We start from the raw sequence: 16,226 nt of genomic DNA, 5'->3' as shown, positions 1-16,226 counted from the left end.
AGAGAAGACAAACTGCTCTGATTACACCCATGTACTTCAAGCAGGCCACCCACACTGTGAAAGATGAAGTGACTTCAGAACAAAAGGCCTCTGCCTCTACAGCTAGTCCCCCTGAACAAGGAAAAGAACAATTTTATTGCAGTGACTCCCACAAAGCAGGCATTACTGCTATAAACTAAATGTACCAGGCAGAAGTAGGAAGCGAAATCACATCCCTGACTAAGCTGGTTACAAGAATTGTCCATAGGCTGGGCCAAGACACTTGGTACGTAACTTTGCAATCAAGATCTGATATCTATCATTCAAAATGCCCCAGGCATCTAATTGCACTGAGCCTCTATTTGAAGGTTATTTATTTTTTTGTTGTTGTGAATTTGGGTATCTACTTTACTTATGAAGGAAACAATGCATTCAACAATTAATACATAACAAAATATTTAAATATATTAAGTAAAAACTATATTAAATTACATTTACTGAAATAAGATCATTAAGGTATTTTGTTCTATTATTCTTTAGACTTTGACATTATGACTCATGCATGGTCCACTGAAAGAATCTCTATATACTAAAGGTTTTCTTAAATTTTTTAGGTTGTCTGTTAATGCAGCGTACCCATTAAAATCATCTGCAAAGAATATGTCTAGTATAAGAAAAGCAAAAGCCACTGAGCCATAGAGTTGAATTGAGTTCCAAATAATAAATTCTTCCTATCAGGCTGATTAACTGGGAAGTGTGAAGGGCTGAGACAACTTTCTCCCTGTATTTCCAGATTTAAATCTCCAGTTTAAATGAAGTTACTAAACCATTAACTTGCACCTTACAGCCAAAGCACTGCACCCCTTTCAAAGTGCTAGGAATGTCCCCTACCCTGCCACTGGAAAAGAAATTAAGTTGGCAAACTGAACTACAGGACCAAACCAATGAGACTGCCCTCACAATAACATCAGTGAGAGCTGGAATCTTGGCTAATTCATCTAACCACACAAAGGCTCAAGAAAGCTATTCTACATCTTTTTGCAACTCAAACGCACACATGGCAGGATATCCTAAAACATTCTAACGCAATCACAACTATGGGAATCAGGCCAAAGGCCTGTGAACAACATTTAGCTCTGAAACTGTTAGCTGTTTATCCCTCAGCTATATTTGCTTCCTAAAGCTCACACTTGTGAGCAGCAGTTAGCCACAGCGCACGACATCTCTTGACTCAGGTTCAAGGCATGGATGCTGGGAATGAAAACTCATGAGAATTTAAGGCACAGAGTGCTGTGATAAAAATAATCCAATATATTCCATTAAATAATACTAGTTGGTATAAAACTGAAAATATTATACCAGTTGGTACAAAACAAAAAAAAAGCTGGTATAAACCAGAAAATATATATCCAGTTTAAAGAATTATTTTTCTCTGTTACGGATCTCTGTAAGCAGGGAAGTTGCCACTCTAAAAGTTGGAGAGGAAATTCCAATGATCTGATTTACAGCACAGCTTTAGAGAGTAATGTAGGAGCAAAACTGAGCTAGAAAATTACACAGCCAGACATGAGGAGTGGGAGAGACAGGAATAGCAATATTACATTTTTCACTTCTGAGAGTGCAAACGACTGAACCTACCTATATTGCAGTTTCTGGAGTTAACTGTTTCAATAAGCTATCTCTTATGATGCTGAGTGACTGCACCTGCGAACTTAAGCTCAAATTTATGTGTGACCAGTAATGTGTAATAAATTGCTATCATCATCAGTATAGGAGGTGACATGAAAGCCTCTGATCTTCCTCAGCACTGCATATGCAAATAGAAACCTCATCAGGAACCATAACTTCTGTTCTATGGAAAACTGTAATGTGGGTGGGAAGGGAGAGAGCAAGAAGTAAAAATATTTCTTCTCATTAAAAAGTGACCTTGATAAGGAATTCTACAAAAAGATGTCATTAGGAGACTGTCTTGAGAGCATGGAACTACCGTCTTTGACACTTAGTTGGTTTATTACATTTTGACTTGCCATACCAAAATATTGTAAAAAATCTGAATCAAAATGCAGCTAGTCTACAATCACACTTGACACTGGTTTGTCTTCACGTATGTGCACCTCAGAAGATCTGGTAGTCTTTGGTTCGTTGTTTTGACGGCAAAACTAATGTAATGCTCCTTCACCATCCCAGTACCCTTAATTTACAGTTATTAGTAGAAAGCTATTCATCGCAACCCAAAAACAGACAGTTGAACTCAGTCTGCCCTCTTCTTGAAGTGCCATGCAATACTTAAAAGACTTTACTCCTCTAGCATGAGACACTGTCAAGAATGCCTCAAGTCAAACTCATAGGCAGCCTTCACGAAAGATTATTACTGCCAACTTCAACTATGAATGCTATGGCATCCCATATTCTAATTTCCTTCTCTCTAAGGCAATCATAAGAACCTAAAATGGAAAAGCACAGTAAAAAAACACACTATTCCACTCAGCATAAGCTTTTTACCCTTAATTACACTGCAGCAAAACACACTCTAATTAAAACTTATCTTGCAGTGTGCCTTTCAATAGTAATGTAGTATTACAGTCTTTCCTTTGGCAGAAGAGTAGAGCTCAGTTATCTCCTGGAGACCCTGTCTCCAACACCTGGTACAGCTCCTTGCTCACAGCTACTGGACAAGGACTGGAGGAAGGGAACAGAGGGGAGAAAAATCATGGGGGAAAACAGCAGTTGCAATGCCAAAAAATGAATCTTGGGGCCTCTCTGAGTATCACTAGATGAGCCAAAGACCCCAGTATGCAGCATTCTCTCCACACACTGATATACTGATCTTTCCCAGCCTGTGAAGGAGAGAGCAAGACAAGTCACCCTTCTAGATGCTGCTTGCTCATCTGGATCAGGAGGAAAATGAGGACAGGTGTTAGCCACTGCCCAGGGAAGACATGTACTACAAATAGCTAATTATATTTTCAATATCGAGATACATTTTTTCTGTGTCTACTAAACACACCTAGAAGTTCTCTGTATATGAATGACTTCAGCTCCTGTCTGTTTCTCCAAGAGAAACAGACCAAGCAATTAATTATTTATGGAGTAGCAATCTGCAACTTCAGAATAAACTATCTACAGACAGTTCAGAAGGGTTTAAAACCAAGAGAAAGGAGGAAAAAAAGCAGGTGCTGTCACAGTCTACTGAGTTTGTAGATCTTGTACAACCAAGATCACCAAAAATCAGTCAGTATTCAGACCAAGTTTACAGTAACCGCACATAAGGTATTTCCCTTTCTAAAATGTGTCACCAAGGCCATTTGTGAGATATCTGCTGTTAAGTTTCTATGCTGTTTTTGTAAGCAATCCCACATGAGTAGGAAAATAAAACATAAGGAGCCCTAACAAGTCCTACAATCATCTTAGAAGTGCCCATTTGAGCTACAGAAACATCTTCTCATTAACTTTTCAGTAATTTCTCTTTGCTTACACGTAAAGGACTTTGTTTCTTCACTGGTCCTAGAACAGATTTAGATGACTATAGAACACCAACCTCAATACAAAGAGCAGCTTCAAGGTACATAGCTCAGATTTAGCAATTTCTTCTGGAAGCCAAACTTAAACAAACCAACCCCCTGCAACACACCCATCACTCATCCTGCAATAATACACCTATACCTGGTAACTTTCAGCAAGGGAAGAAACTTGTGAAACTTGGGAGCATTCAGAATATGTACTTTTTTCTTTCGTATCTTCTTTTCTCTAGGACAGAGAAAAGATGACAGATTTTCTTATTTTCCTGAGACACAGCTTTCCTGTCTCAATATGGACCATGTGGTGAATACCTTCTCCCAGCTGCTCCACAGGGCACTACAAGAACTGCACTGCAACATTTATATTTCAGTCCTGCAGCTTACATAAAAAACACAGTATTTTTAACCCCTTCCTCAGTACAAATCAAAGTTTATAAAAAAAGTAACCAAGATGTCTCTTCCAGCAAAGCAGCAGTTTCAACGTAAGCATGCATATTCTGGTGATACTGAAGAAGCAGAGCAATACAGCATTCATGTGGCTTTCCTTCAAAACTCACTTGCCTCACAGCACTGTAAAAAAACAAAAGAGCCCATGCAAACAAATTTTGGTTTCATGTGCCTGTTGTTCTTTGTGCCTTTATCATTCTTGATGATCTTTCATTTCCTGCCTCTGCTCAGGTTCCAAGAACACTTGGCACGAGATTTAAGCAGCCAGACAAACTACCAATGACCAAAGAGACAGTTGTGCTATGTGCATCAAGGCAACTGAACACCAAGAACCTCTTGTATGGCGGCCCAGCTGCTCAAATCCACCACTGCAGCAGAGCTTTGCCAGGAAGCCGTTCCACCCAGCCTCCACTGAGCAAGTGTGCATGCCTCCCTTGACTTCCATCACTACTGCTTTGTGCTCTCTCACACACTCCTTGCCCAAACTCTTCCTCTCCACACCCTCCCCACTCTACTCAGCATATGCAAGTAGGGGAGAAAAGACTTTATGCAGCCCTGCCAAGTCAAAGATGATCATAAGAGGCAAAGTTTCTTGTGATGTTGGCTGAAGATGTAGAGCTCCAGCTATCTAAGCGGGCACCTGGATTTGCATCCATATAGGTTTTACAAGCATTAAAAATAGATGGTGAAAACACCAACATTTAAAGAAGGCTGAAGTTAAGCCTCACCGTCCTCTATCCAAAAGCATGATTTTAGTAGCAGTGCTCCCTTACTGCAAAGAAACAACACCAGGAAGTGTTGAGGAGATAAAAAGGATGCACATCAGCTGACATCTGCCTGGCAGCATCTTCTGAGGACTACTCTGAAGGTACAGATAATCCTTGCTTTTGAAAGCAAGCAGGTTTCTGAGCAAGTGTAAGGACAGGCCTAAAACCAAGACAATTACACAGCCCAAGTGCATTGTTAGGAGGAACACCAAGATTTGTGTCTTATTTTATCAAACCTTTTTCTCCTTCCCTTCCTACAAAGAGAAGCAGGTCCAAAATCTCTGAGTCTAAGGCTTTACAGTATTGGAAATCTCACATCTTCATCTGGCTTCAATACAGTCTAGTTGTTTGAAAGTTGCTGTTCTTCCCAACCTAATTCATTTTCAGAATGGAAGATGGGATGCAACACCTAGAAGGAAGTGCACAAATCAAGGATGGGTAAGACGCTGAGAAGGAGGGATCATAGCATGAAAATGTATTTGTGCTTAAAAGCAAGCCTACATCCAAGAGCTATGCCATCTGTTCCCCAAAAGAAGTCTTGGTCAAAAGAATAATCTGTCTGCACAGACAGGGATTTTAATTTGTCCCACAGAATGGACCTTTACTCTTGTGCTGTGACCTCTGGGACAGGCATCCCAGTGTGGGAAATGTTGCAAAATTTTACTTTAAGGATAGTAAGAGTAACTCTGCTTTCAAAAATACTCTTACAGTTTATCTCTTTAGATAAGAAAATGGGCTTCCTGCATCTTCATCTCCAAAGGTCTTAGAAAGAGCATATCCTAATGTGTACAGCTGCTTTTGTATCTCTCTCAAAAAAAGCTCAATCACCTCTAGCAATAATACTCATTCTTCAAATTGCCAGCAAAGAAAAAGCTTGTTTAAATTTCAGCTGAAATGAGATAACAGGAGAGGATGTGAAGTCAGATGAATGCATTTACAGGTTTATCGAAGTTGCAGCCAACTCTCGCTTTCCTCTTGCAGAGCTTTTCACATAGGAAGCACTGGGCAGATTGTAGCACACAGGAAAAAGATGATGTAAGTCAAAACAGAACTGCTTGTCAACATTTTCACTTAGAATGGACACTTCCATTTACAATATAAATAACCCTACCCACCAACGCAATAAACCCAGGTTTTTTATACACCTACAGGATGCACTTCTTTTTACCAGGATTTTCTTTACTCAACTGTGCAGATTTCAAAATGCCTTAAGGCATTTACAGCTTGACTAATAAAGAAGAGAGGGCTTGGGAAATTTGACTGACTTGGGGCTAAGAATTAGTATTGACAGATGTGTACAAGAAGGTCAGTCAGAATTATCAGCAGTGGAGAACTTTCCAGCAATGGCTCTTATGCAGCTTTTCAGCAAGGTTTTTAGAAGATATGCTCTCAAACAGACCTTGGAAAGGGAACAGCTGTGCAGCTGTATATGCCCCAGGCAGGGAAAGCTGTCTCTTCTCCACAGCATCCCTTCCATTCGCCACTTAGCCCCCTCTCCAGGAAATTATTTCCATCTTTGTCCCACTGTGTGCATTTCCCACCTTGTCCCATCTCAGACCTCCCTAGGGTCTGATCTCATGCTGTCAGGAACCCCAGTAACCTGCAAAATCAATCATCTCCCCTATTCCTTTTCTTCACCTCCCTAAAAACTTAATTGCACTACTCTCACACAGTAGTACTGAAATTTTGCTCTTTTGAAAAGCATTTCCCCACAGCTAGCAATTTCTGATACCCAAACTCCATCATCCTAAAAGCAGACTATTTCTTGGCAATGCAGACTGTCAGCTGCAGATCCAGAGCCACCTGGACAGGCTCCAGCCAGCTTTGTGGACCAGTAGAGCTGAATCCTTCCCTCTTATTTGCTCTCAAATACAAAACACTTCCCTGATCATGTTGGGGCAGAAGATACCATCCCAGCAAGAAAACACAGACCAAGAAAATCTGCACTTGATTTCAGCTGGACACAGCAGATTCATTCCATTTCCCACACCCACTGAGCAAATAAGTTTTTTTAATTAGATAAATAATTATTATTTGGAGGGACAGGAAAATGTTAGGAATCAAATCTAAGGCAATACAGGATAGCTGCATAGAGAAGGTAGTCTTATTTCTGTGTCTGGCTTAGTCCCAGTGTAATTTGGAGCAAATCTAAGTACAAGTATCTGAATGTTGCGCTATTAGAGAGGTTTCTCCTTTTTCTCCTGCCACTGCATTTTCCAGGAATGATTTGTCTATATAATTATGTTAACATAGCAGACCATAGTGTTTTTATAAACACCTCTGTAGCTCCTTTCCTTCCTTTTTGTCTTTTTGTTTAAATCTATTCCTGTATTCACCCCCCCAAATAATAAAAGATCTGCAGTTAGACCAGCTGAAATCCTTAGGAACCAGTGTTTGGCACAAGCAGCTGTAAATACGCACTTTTCCAAAGAGATAATACAAATTTGTTTTGATTGCTTGAAAACAAACAAACAAACAAACAAACAAAAGAAATAACAAGGTAGGAACAGAAGAATTGACAGGTTAGATTAAAAGCCTTTCTCTGTTAGCAGTTGGTATTAGTATGTAGATGCAATGATTTATATCCCTTATAACAGGTAGTAATTCCCAAACCAAACTTAAGCTGTTTATATTGCAGCTTTGTATGCTGTTACACTCCTATGGATGCTCAGATTACTTGCAGGGAGTGCAAAATGCATTTTTTAGCCTTGTTAGAAAGTAACTAAAGAAAACAAAGGCATAAACAGCCAAGTAAAGAGAGAAGGCTGATCCTTTCTCTTTCCATAGCTTCTGAAGAATAGCATTAAACCAAAATTCTACAGCAGATACTGTAAGAACATCCATAGCCAGTAACCAAGAGCAAACTTAAGATCACAGTTAATAGAAACTTCACCAGGTTTTGCCAAAACTGTAGAGCTGCCATTTAATAGATCCTGGTAGCAAGAAAATATAAAATAAATAATCAGACAAAAGCAAAGAAAATAAACATTTCTAAGCAACAAGATCAAAGGGTCCACTACAAAAGTATCAGTACCAATTCACTTAAGAGCTTTGAGCCTTCATGCACACTTACAGAATCTTAGTATCATAGAATGGTTAAGGTTGGAAAGGACTTTAAGATCATCTAATTCCAATCCCTCTTCCATGGGCAGGGACACCTCACAGTAGACCATGACACCCAAGGCTCTGTCCAACCTGGCCTTGAACACTGCCAGGCATGGAGCATTCACCACTTCTTTGGGTAACCTGTTCCAGTGCCTCACCACCCTTACAGTAGAGAACTTCTTCCTTATATCTAACCTGAACTTCCCCCTGTTTAAGTTTGTTTAAGTTAACCCTTGTCCTATCAGTGCAGTCCCTGATGAACAGTCCTCCCCAGCATCCTTGTAGGCTCCCTTCATATACTGGAAGGCTGCTACGCGGTCACTACTTCACAGAACAGTCGTAACAAGCTGGGTTTAGCAACACTTGTAGAAACACTACTTGAGAAGACAACTTTCTTCTAAGTCCTTTATCAGAGGACTACATAAATGTTTTTAAAACCACAAAACTCATCCAAGTAGGCAAGTAGGCATCTATTTGTTTCCTTGGGAAAGAGCTTTGCTGGGAGAAGTAGCTTCAAGCATTGCTGCTAAAAGGGTAACCATAGCAAAGATAGCTAGAAAATCCAACTGTTCCAGCATGAAAAACAACCATGCTGTTGAGTGTGCAGAGGCCTCGTTATCCCAAGAGTTCAGCAAAGGTCCAGATGAGCATGTATGTCCTGGCGCTTTACAACTTCTCAACTTTTGTCTATGGACCTGTCACTCTCAAATACTTGTGGACACATCTCAAACATTGCTATCACCCAAGAAGGCACACCAAAATGTTGTCAGATATCAAGGAAAAAAAAACCCAAACATTTTTGCTTTCTTTTCTATTTTTCTTTTGGAAGTCTTTTCTCATTGCTGTTCAAGAAGCTATTTTACACTAAAAACATCAAATAGCTGTGGCTTTGCTGCTGTTGCCAACTTCCATGTTTCAGCTGTTAACATCAGTGTTTTAAAAACATACCTGGGCTGAAACAGTGACTTAGTGAACTCATTTGCAGCATTCCTTATTGAATCCAGCACTGTCTGATTTTCACCTTCTTGCAGAAGTATAAAGCATACAGATAGCAGTGATATTTGGGAATCAACAGCCAATATTGGCTGTGATACACAGAGGCCTTCACTCTGTCCTTCAGGCTTTACTCTGTACTCCAAGCCTGTACATTTATAACTTTCTACAGAGCAGGCAAAACAAGCAGAAAAACTAAAGATTTCCTGTAGAGGTTTCCAGTGGTTTTTTTCCTAAAGCTTATTATAATGAGAAAAACTATTAAAACCAGTAGAAGATGATAAAAGGCTCTGTATGCCCCAGATGGTGCAGCACCTGTATTCCGATGCACCCTGATGTGCTTCCTCGGGGAGATTAGCAAATCTGCATGTTAGCTGCTCACTTTTCACCACAAAGGCTTTGAACTCCAGCCAATTAGGAGCTGTTCTATTTCCTCTTCCTCTATTAATTCACTTAAGACACGCATTTGAAAGGCCCACACAATAGACGGGAAGAACTTGCATTCTGTAAATGCAGAGTTTATCAAACGTTTTTAGGAACCCCTTTTAACATTAAAGCAAACAAGAATTTAATGCCACACACAACAAACAACCAATAGTCAAAACCTGCTGCTCTTTTTTCTCCTCAGGCCCATGGTAACATCAATATACATTGGATGTAGTCATTCAGTCTTCCAACAGAAGCAGATTGCTATAATGCAGTGATTATGAAGCAGAACTTCTTACCCAGCTCTTACTTAGGGTTACATTTAAAAGAAGCTGCCATTGATGAACCAAATTCCTGCAAACAGCAAAATCTCCACCCTGCACCACTAGAAAAGTCTATTTTATGCTGGCACATTTTCTTTAAACTCTCTCAATTAAATCCTCTCACCTTTTAATTAATCAAGAGGAGTCAGCAGTTAAACACCAGTTTTCCCCCAGACTTGGTCCTAATTGACTAAAACCATGTAATCTGGGGAAGGCACTACTAAAATAAAACTCTAAAATAAGGTAATTCAATCCTGCAGTGTGTTCAATGTCGGGCTGCCATGTTTATAGCCTCTGTACACTAGAACACAGCACAACACTGACCTAGAAAATTAATGGTCTGTGGCCATTCTATTCACCCCAGCCCAAACATGCACCCATCAAATTTGTGCAGGAATTCTACCTGAAGTAAAATCTCAAATAACTTATTATAACTACTATGGGGTTAGCATACTTGTTAAGGCTTTACTACTAAGAGCAAGCAGCAGAACATATAAACTTCTCACATCCAAAGAACCTGAAAACTGTTTAGTTCTTAATCTTGGAATTTTAACAATGAAAATGGAAAATTAAAGTTACTCTTTCTCTTTGTTATGTAAATGTGCATATGCAAAAAGATTTCCTACCTGCCACTACGTTTTGAGATTCAGAATAAAAGCATATCAAGTTGGCATTCTTTTGTAAAGTATATGTATAAATGCATATGCAGTTTGTGCAGAAAAAATCCCACAATGGGTTGGGAGGGAAGCCAACAGCTATTCTAACATGTTGCCAACAATTTATTTTGGAAACAGCAAAGAAATTCATCCGTAAAATATTAACAGAGAAGACAATTCACATTTTTGATACACTAAACAAACCATTTCCTGAAAGCTATTAATTGTCAAGTGAAGAAAGTATATGAAGTTGAATTCAAAATTGCACTTAGCCCTTAAAAATTAGAGATCCTGATTCTCCCTTTTATAAACTTTGATCTGAAGGAAGGTGTAGAGTACAGGTTGTGTCTGCAGCTGCAAAAACTCCTTGCTCTGAAGGAATAGAAAGTGTTCTCCCTGCACTTCTATCTTTATAAACTGATTAGCAAGGCAGCTCCTTGTTATGTATCTCATTAATTAGCACTTTTGAACTTTTAAGTGACCAAATATTTTCCCAGTGAATTTCTCAGCTCACCAGGGGCAATTCAAAGCCTTACTAACTCTGCCAACAGAAGAGAGGAAAATCCCAATCATAAATATCATGTTTCAGGTTAGGACTATCATGCAGAGTTATGGATGACCTGGATTTTTTCTTTTGCTATGGTAGTGTGGCTTCCTATATGAACAAGAGACATAATTATGCTGCATGTCTGCCTACTGAAGTCAGTTTCCACTAACATTATTTAATTACACAGCCAGGAGCCACTTGGTCAGAAACAGTTAACAAGTGCTCAAAGATCCAACAGCCTACATTTCCCTACTAGGATGCATAAAACATTAGTACATTAGAGATGTTAATTTTAAACTAAATATGATTACAGAGAGGTTACTCAAAACTGACACCTAACATCTGCTCATTCCTGGCAGCAAGCTTGCTGCTCCACACTACCAAAACAACAGGGAAGAGCAATGCTGTTAAGCAGCAAGGGTCAGCTGTTCCACCTCAATGTGTTTATCCAGTACCCTCCTAACCACAATTTATTTGTATGTAGAATAGTTTTAACATGTTATTCTGTGCATGCAGACAAAAGCATCCCCAACCAAACAACAAAGTAATTTCCCCCTGCTTATCTGTAACACTGTGGAAAGACTGCCATCTTCCAATAAAGTTCATCTGTAGTTTTAATTCAGAGTGAGCACTGGAGCATTGCAAATATTGCTGTTCAGAGCCTGTGGTCACTCACAAAGCCTGAATGCTGCAAGGTAAGAACACTGCAGGCACCATATTCAAAGAGGTGTGTTACTTAGTGCCTTTCCTGTGACAACTGAGATATAACAAAGGTGTTGTCAGAGCTACGGTAAAGATATGCAATCTACAGTGAAAAACTTGGAAGAAATGTGGCTTTATAAACTGCTTCATGTATATGCAGCTACTTCATCTTTGATGCCCTTTTCAGCCATTTTTCCTGCAGTCCTATTGAAAGCTCTTCCCAGTCTAATCTACCTTCAGCCAGGGACAGCACAGACTGTTCCAGGAGTCTATTACAGGAGTGTATTTTTCTTATCTCAGTAAGGGTACCAATTTTAACATCCATAAAAGAACCATGCTGATGTATTCTCTTCCACTTTACACTGTAGCAATTTTCTTCCTGCTGGCAATGTAAGCAGGTGAGCTGGAAGTCAGACTAGGTAGTTAACTCTGGTTCTGATTCACCGTGCAGACTAGGCAAAGTCTTTAACATCCAAGTTTTCAGATAGTGCACTGACCTCAAGGTGTTCCAAACTTTAAGTATTTAAGCCTAGTATCAACCACCTAAAAGTTAGTGCAGACTTCTAACTCACGCCTGCCTTCCAACCAAGTGCTCCAAATTTGTATGCACATCAAAAAAAACATTAGGTTTTTCAGTCTATAAACTTCAGTTTTGCAGTTGAAATGAAGACTTTCAGCAGTCAATGGTGCCAGCCAAAACTCACCATAAACTACAATGCACATCCACTTCCACATGAGGTGAGATTTAAGGAGACATGTCTCATAAGTTTTGACCTATCACAGAGCAAGCTGCAACAATCAGAACTGGAAATTTCCGTATGGATACTTACAGGGATTTGTAATGCATTCATCCCCTACAATGTTTACATTTCATTAGAGCACATAGCAGTCAGAGGATAGATTCAGTTGAAAACATTCATTTGTGCATCATGGTTTTATATTGATGAGACATAACAGTGTAGTATCCTCTCTAAAGTTGTAATGATGTCCTATTCTAAAACCTTTTTTTTTAATCTCAAAACGTGTCTACATGGAAAAAATGGTAACCTCAGTGGTACTCTATGATACTTAAAGAACCTTCTCTAGAAAAAAAATATATCTGATTTTGTACTACAGACCATTACAGTTGCACAGATTTACATCTTCATTAATGGATACTTTCACTGACAATATCCTGTATATTCAGCTTTGCAGGAAAGTGTAACTGTTTTGTGAGAAAGTGCATCAAAACAGGCAGGACAATATTCCCGGGTTTTTATGAGAAGTATTCAGCCATATTCATGGTTTTGGTAGTAATATTATTACAACTACAAATATTGATGTTCAAGATTTACTTTTTCAAAAGGTTAAAGAAGATAATGTACTCAATACATAGCTAATGGCTAGCTGAGGGGAGCTGCAGGATGCAAAACAATGACAGGTATGGTCATAAATGCCTATCAGAAACAAAATGTTGGTGAATTTAGAGGAGAAACCAGAGAGCACAGGAGAAACAGCATACAGACCCACTGGTACTCCTCAGTATGGCAGAGTGACAGAACACCACTAACAATATATGAATTAAGTCTTTCCTCCCCCTCCTCCTTCACCACTTCCCTTTAAAATGCCATGAATAAAATTTACTTTTTCAGTTAAGGTTGAAAGCTCAACAGCCAACAGGTGTACAAATCAATCTGCTCAGGTAGTGCCCAAATATTTTATCCTATATATACATAAATTAAAGTTTATGTAAACAACCACACACACAAAAAAAAAATCAATCCATGTCTTTGCAGTAACTAAAACTGTACATAAGCGAATATCCGATTAGATCACCTAAACAACACATAAGGATAGCAAAGAACTCTGGTTGTTCTTAGTTTTTGTCTTCTCGTATTTTTATTGGAAAAAGAGTTGTGGAAGAAGTGTCACAATACATTAGTACTTTTATGTATCTCTAACACACATGCAGCCAAGACTGCAACCTTATCAAAACTGCCTTGACATATTTCAGCTCAGGGATCTCACAAGCAACCAAAGGGACACTTCTTTCCACAAACATATACTAGTTTGGCACAAAAAGGGACAAAAAGGAACTGATTTCAGCAAGTACTTAGAATTACCCACCATGACTTTCATTAATCAGCAAAGCAACTGGTAAACCATGTTGTTTAGGTAATCTATACATTATACCAGTAACTGTATCCTGTTGGAGGTGCTCAGGATACTCAAACATCAGCAGGTTAAGAATTCTTACAGAGCCACCCCAATGTGGTATTACTGCATTCACAGTTAATATTGTGTCTTCACTTTACTGACATTAATGAATTAAAGACAAGTACATTTTAGTAGGTATTACTAATAGGTATATTGGTAGCTCACTTAGGTCTTACTTGTTCCTACCTCTGGTTTGTCAAACTTGATTTAAAATGGATTATTTTCACAGTGCCAGGGAGATTCCCTGGAAAAAAGGAAAAAGTTTTCAAGTGAAGTTTACAAGGAATATTGGTTTCAAGGATATAACTTAAAGATGAAATGCAATAGAGACAACAGCAAAAGGTTTCATACAGTGCAAGCATAATGACTGCTTAAGAATTCCCTGCAATCAGAAGAAACTGCCTATTTTTTTTGACTCCTTATGGTCATGCTACCCTGCCATCTCATACCCCAATTACATTGTGTGTGATTACCTACTTCCTTACAAAACTGCATATCAATTAGAGCCCAGCCTTTGCCAAATGGTGAGTAGCTGAATTCCTTTCTGTTTTGAAATCCCAAACTCCAACCACACCAACCCCAAACTCCAACCTCACCAACTCCAGTTTCCAAGGCAACCAATAAAAAGTCTCTAGCATCATAATTAAGAACACAAAAACAAAAAATCCCAACTTTTGTTTCTGAATTAATGTCCCACAAGTAAGAGCAGAACATTCACATATAGGTGAAACAGTCAGAAGTTTCTAACAAAACCATTTACTCTTTTAAGGGAGTTAGGGACTCATTTTTTTTTACCAAAGAAAGGGAGGCAATGTCAAAAGCCAAGTGTTACCTCTAGAAGATTAAAGCAACAAATCAAAGAATGCTTATTATCCAGACTTTCATGTTAACTGCCAAAGGCAAATGACAAGTCACTCTGTAGAGATGCATACTCCTGTTCTGCGTAGAGCCAAGATAAGCACCCCAAGCCCTGAGCTATGGGAAAATTACATCAGAGCTCCATCCTGACCTTCAACTAGCTATTTCGTGTGTGTGTGTATATATATATATATATATCCTAAATCAGATATGTATACATACATATACATATAATCCTTGGCCTAAATTGGAAAAGCCTGAAAACCAGGTGGACTGTGGTCAATGTAATACATGACTCCAATGACAATGACCCGTCTAGTGACCTTGGGTTGGTAACTAGCTGAATAGCTACCAGTTCCCCAAAGAGGCCAAATATCAGACCAGTCTAACTGCAGGTTTGCAGACATGGATTTAGAGGGATGGGACATGCACAAATACAGAAACTTGAGTATTATCCCAGAGCAGGAGAGTCATCAAGAACTGGAATGCCACAGGGAATACTATGTGTTGTTTTCTCAACTGACACATCTGCCTCCCCAGGAGCTGTACGCTCCCTAGCATCTCAGCCCCTTGCTTCTCTCATCTTTATGATTTTCATTTGAAGTTACAGGAAAAAAGAACATGGAAAAAGCAGGCAAAGACAAATAAAGCTATTGCAATGGAAAAAGAAAAGCAGTCAGCAGCTATTTTTGAGATCAACACTGCACATGGGCAGGCAAATACACAATATCCTCCTCTGTCCTGCACAGAAGGGTGATCTGTTCACATCTTTGGTATATTTCTCAAAGTTGCCCTCTTTTTCAGTCTGCACCTGGTTTCATAATATATCCTCACTCGGATCCCAGTTGAGACTATTTCCACATGCCATTCCACATGGAGCCAAGCAGATATAATACAACAGAACCATTTCCTTTCATTTCATCTGAAAATGAGACCTGTGTTTATGAAATCAGACTGGAAATAGCTGACCTGAACTGCTGTGCTTCTATTTGTGGGTACTTCACAACCACTACTATTAATAAGAGAGTCTCTTCTGAAAACTTTAAAACAGTAAGATTCAACCACTTGCCTGCAGACAATGTGGTCAAGCAGTTTAGCTGTTTAAATTCACTCATCACTGTGTATTTTGTTTACAACGTGTAGTAGGTCATTCATCTATTTCCTCTCTCTTCCTTTGAAAGGAAAAATAGTAAAAACCCACTAAAAATAACAGCCAGATGACAAGTTCAGACATTTCAAAACATTAACAAAAACATAAATGAGAATTTTTATTTATGCATTTATGCATATGAATGAAGAAATTATACAAAACACAAATGGTGTTCAATTTCCTGAAGTGAAACACTTCAACCCAGAAGCTGCCTACCACTTCTCTGATAGTTATATATCATTACCAGACAGGTTGTTTTGACAGCTTCACTTTTAAGCTGACTGTAAATCTGTGAATGTTTCACAGATGACTAAACTGGAACAGCTACCAACAACATCCATGGGCTTGGAGCATGAAGATTTAGCCAGGTTCCAGTAGCCAGTAACATACCTGTATAGGAGTTAAAATGCTGAAAACTTGTATTTATTTTGCACTGTGTAATTCACCAGGTTTTTATGAAATAGCTGTTAACTATCTGACTAAATTAACAATGTGCTTCATGGGTTCAACCCATCAAGGTACAGCTGCATTTAAACAGTAATGGAACAGCTCAAATCTA

General features: G+C 38.9%; 1 protein-coding gene across 2 annotated transcripts in view; it reads right to left on the bottom strand.

The window, feature by feature from the left end:
* MCUB (mitochondrial calcium uniporter dominant negative subunit beta) overlaps nt 1-16,226 on the bottom strand; it is a 39,172-nt gene that overhangs the window by 7,665 nt on the left and 15,281 nt on the right. The window lies entirely within an intron of this gene.

Source organism: Melopsittacus undulatus, chromosome 7 (genome assembly GCF_012275295.1).
Source record: "Melopsittacus undulatus isolate bMelUnd1 chromosome 7, bMelUnd1.mat.Z, whole genome shotgun sequence".
Taxonomy (NCBI): Eukaryota; Metazoa; Chordata; class Aves; order Psittaciformes; family Psittaculidae; genus Melopsittacus; species Melopsittacus undulatus.
Note: the sequence above shows the minus strand (reverse complement) of the source record. Positions and strands in the feature narration are given on the sequence as shown.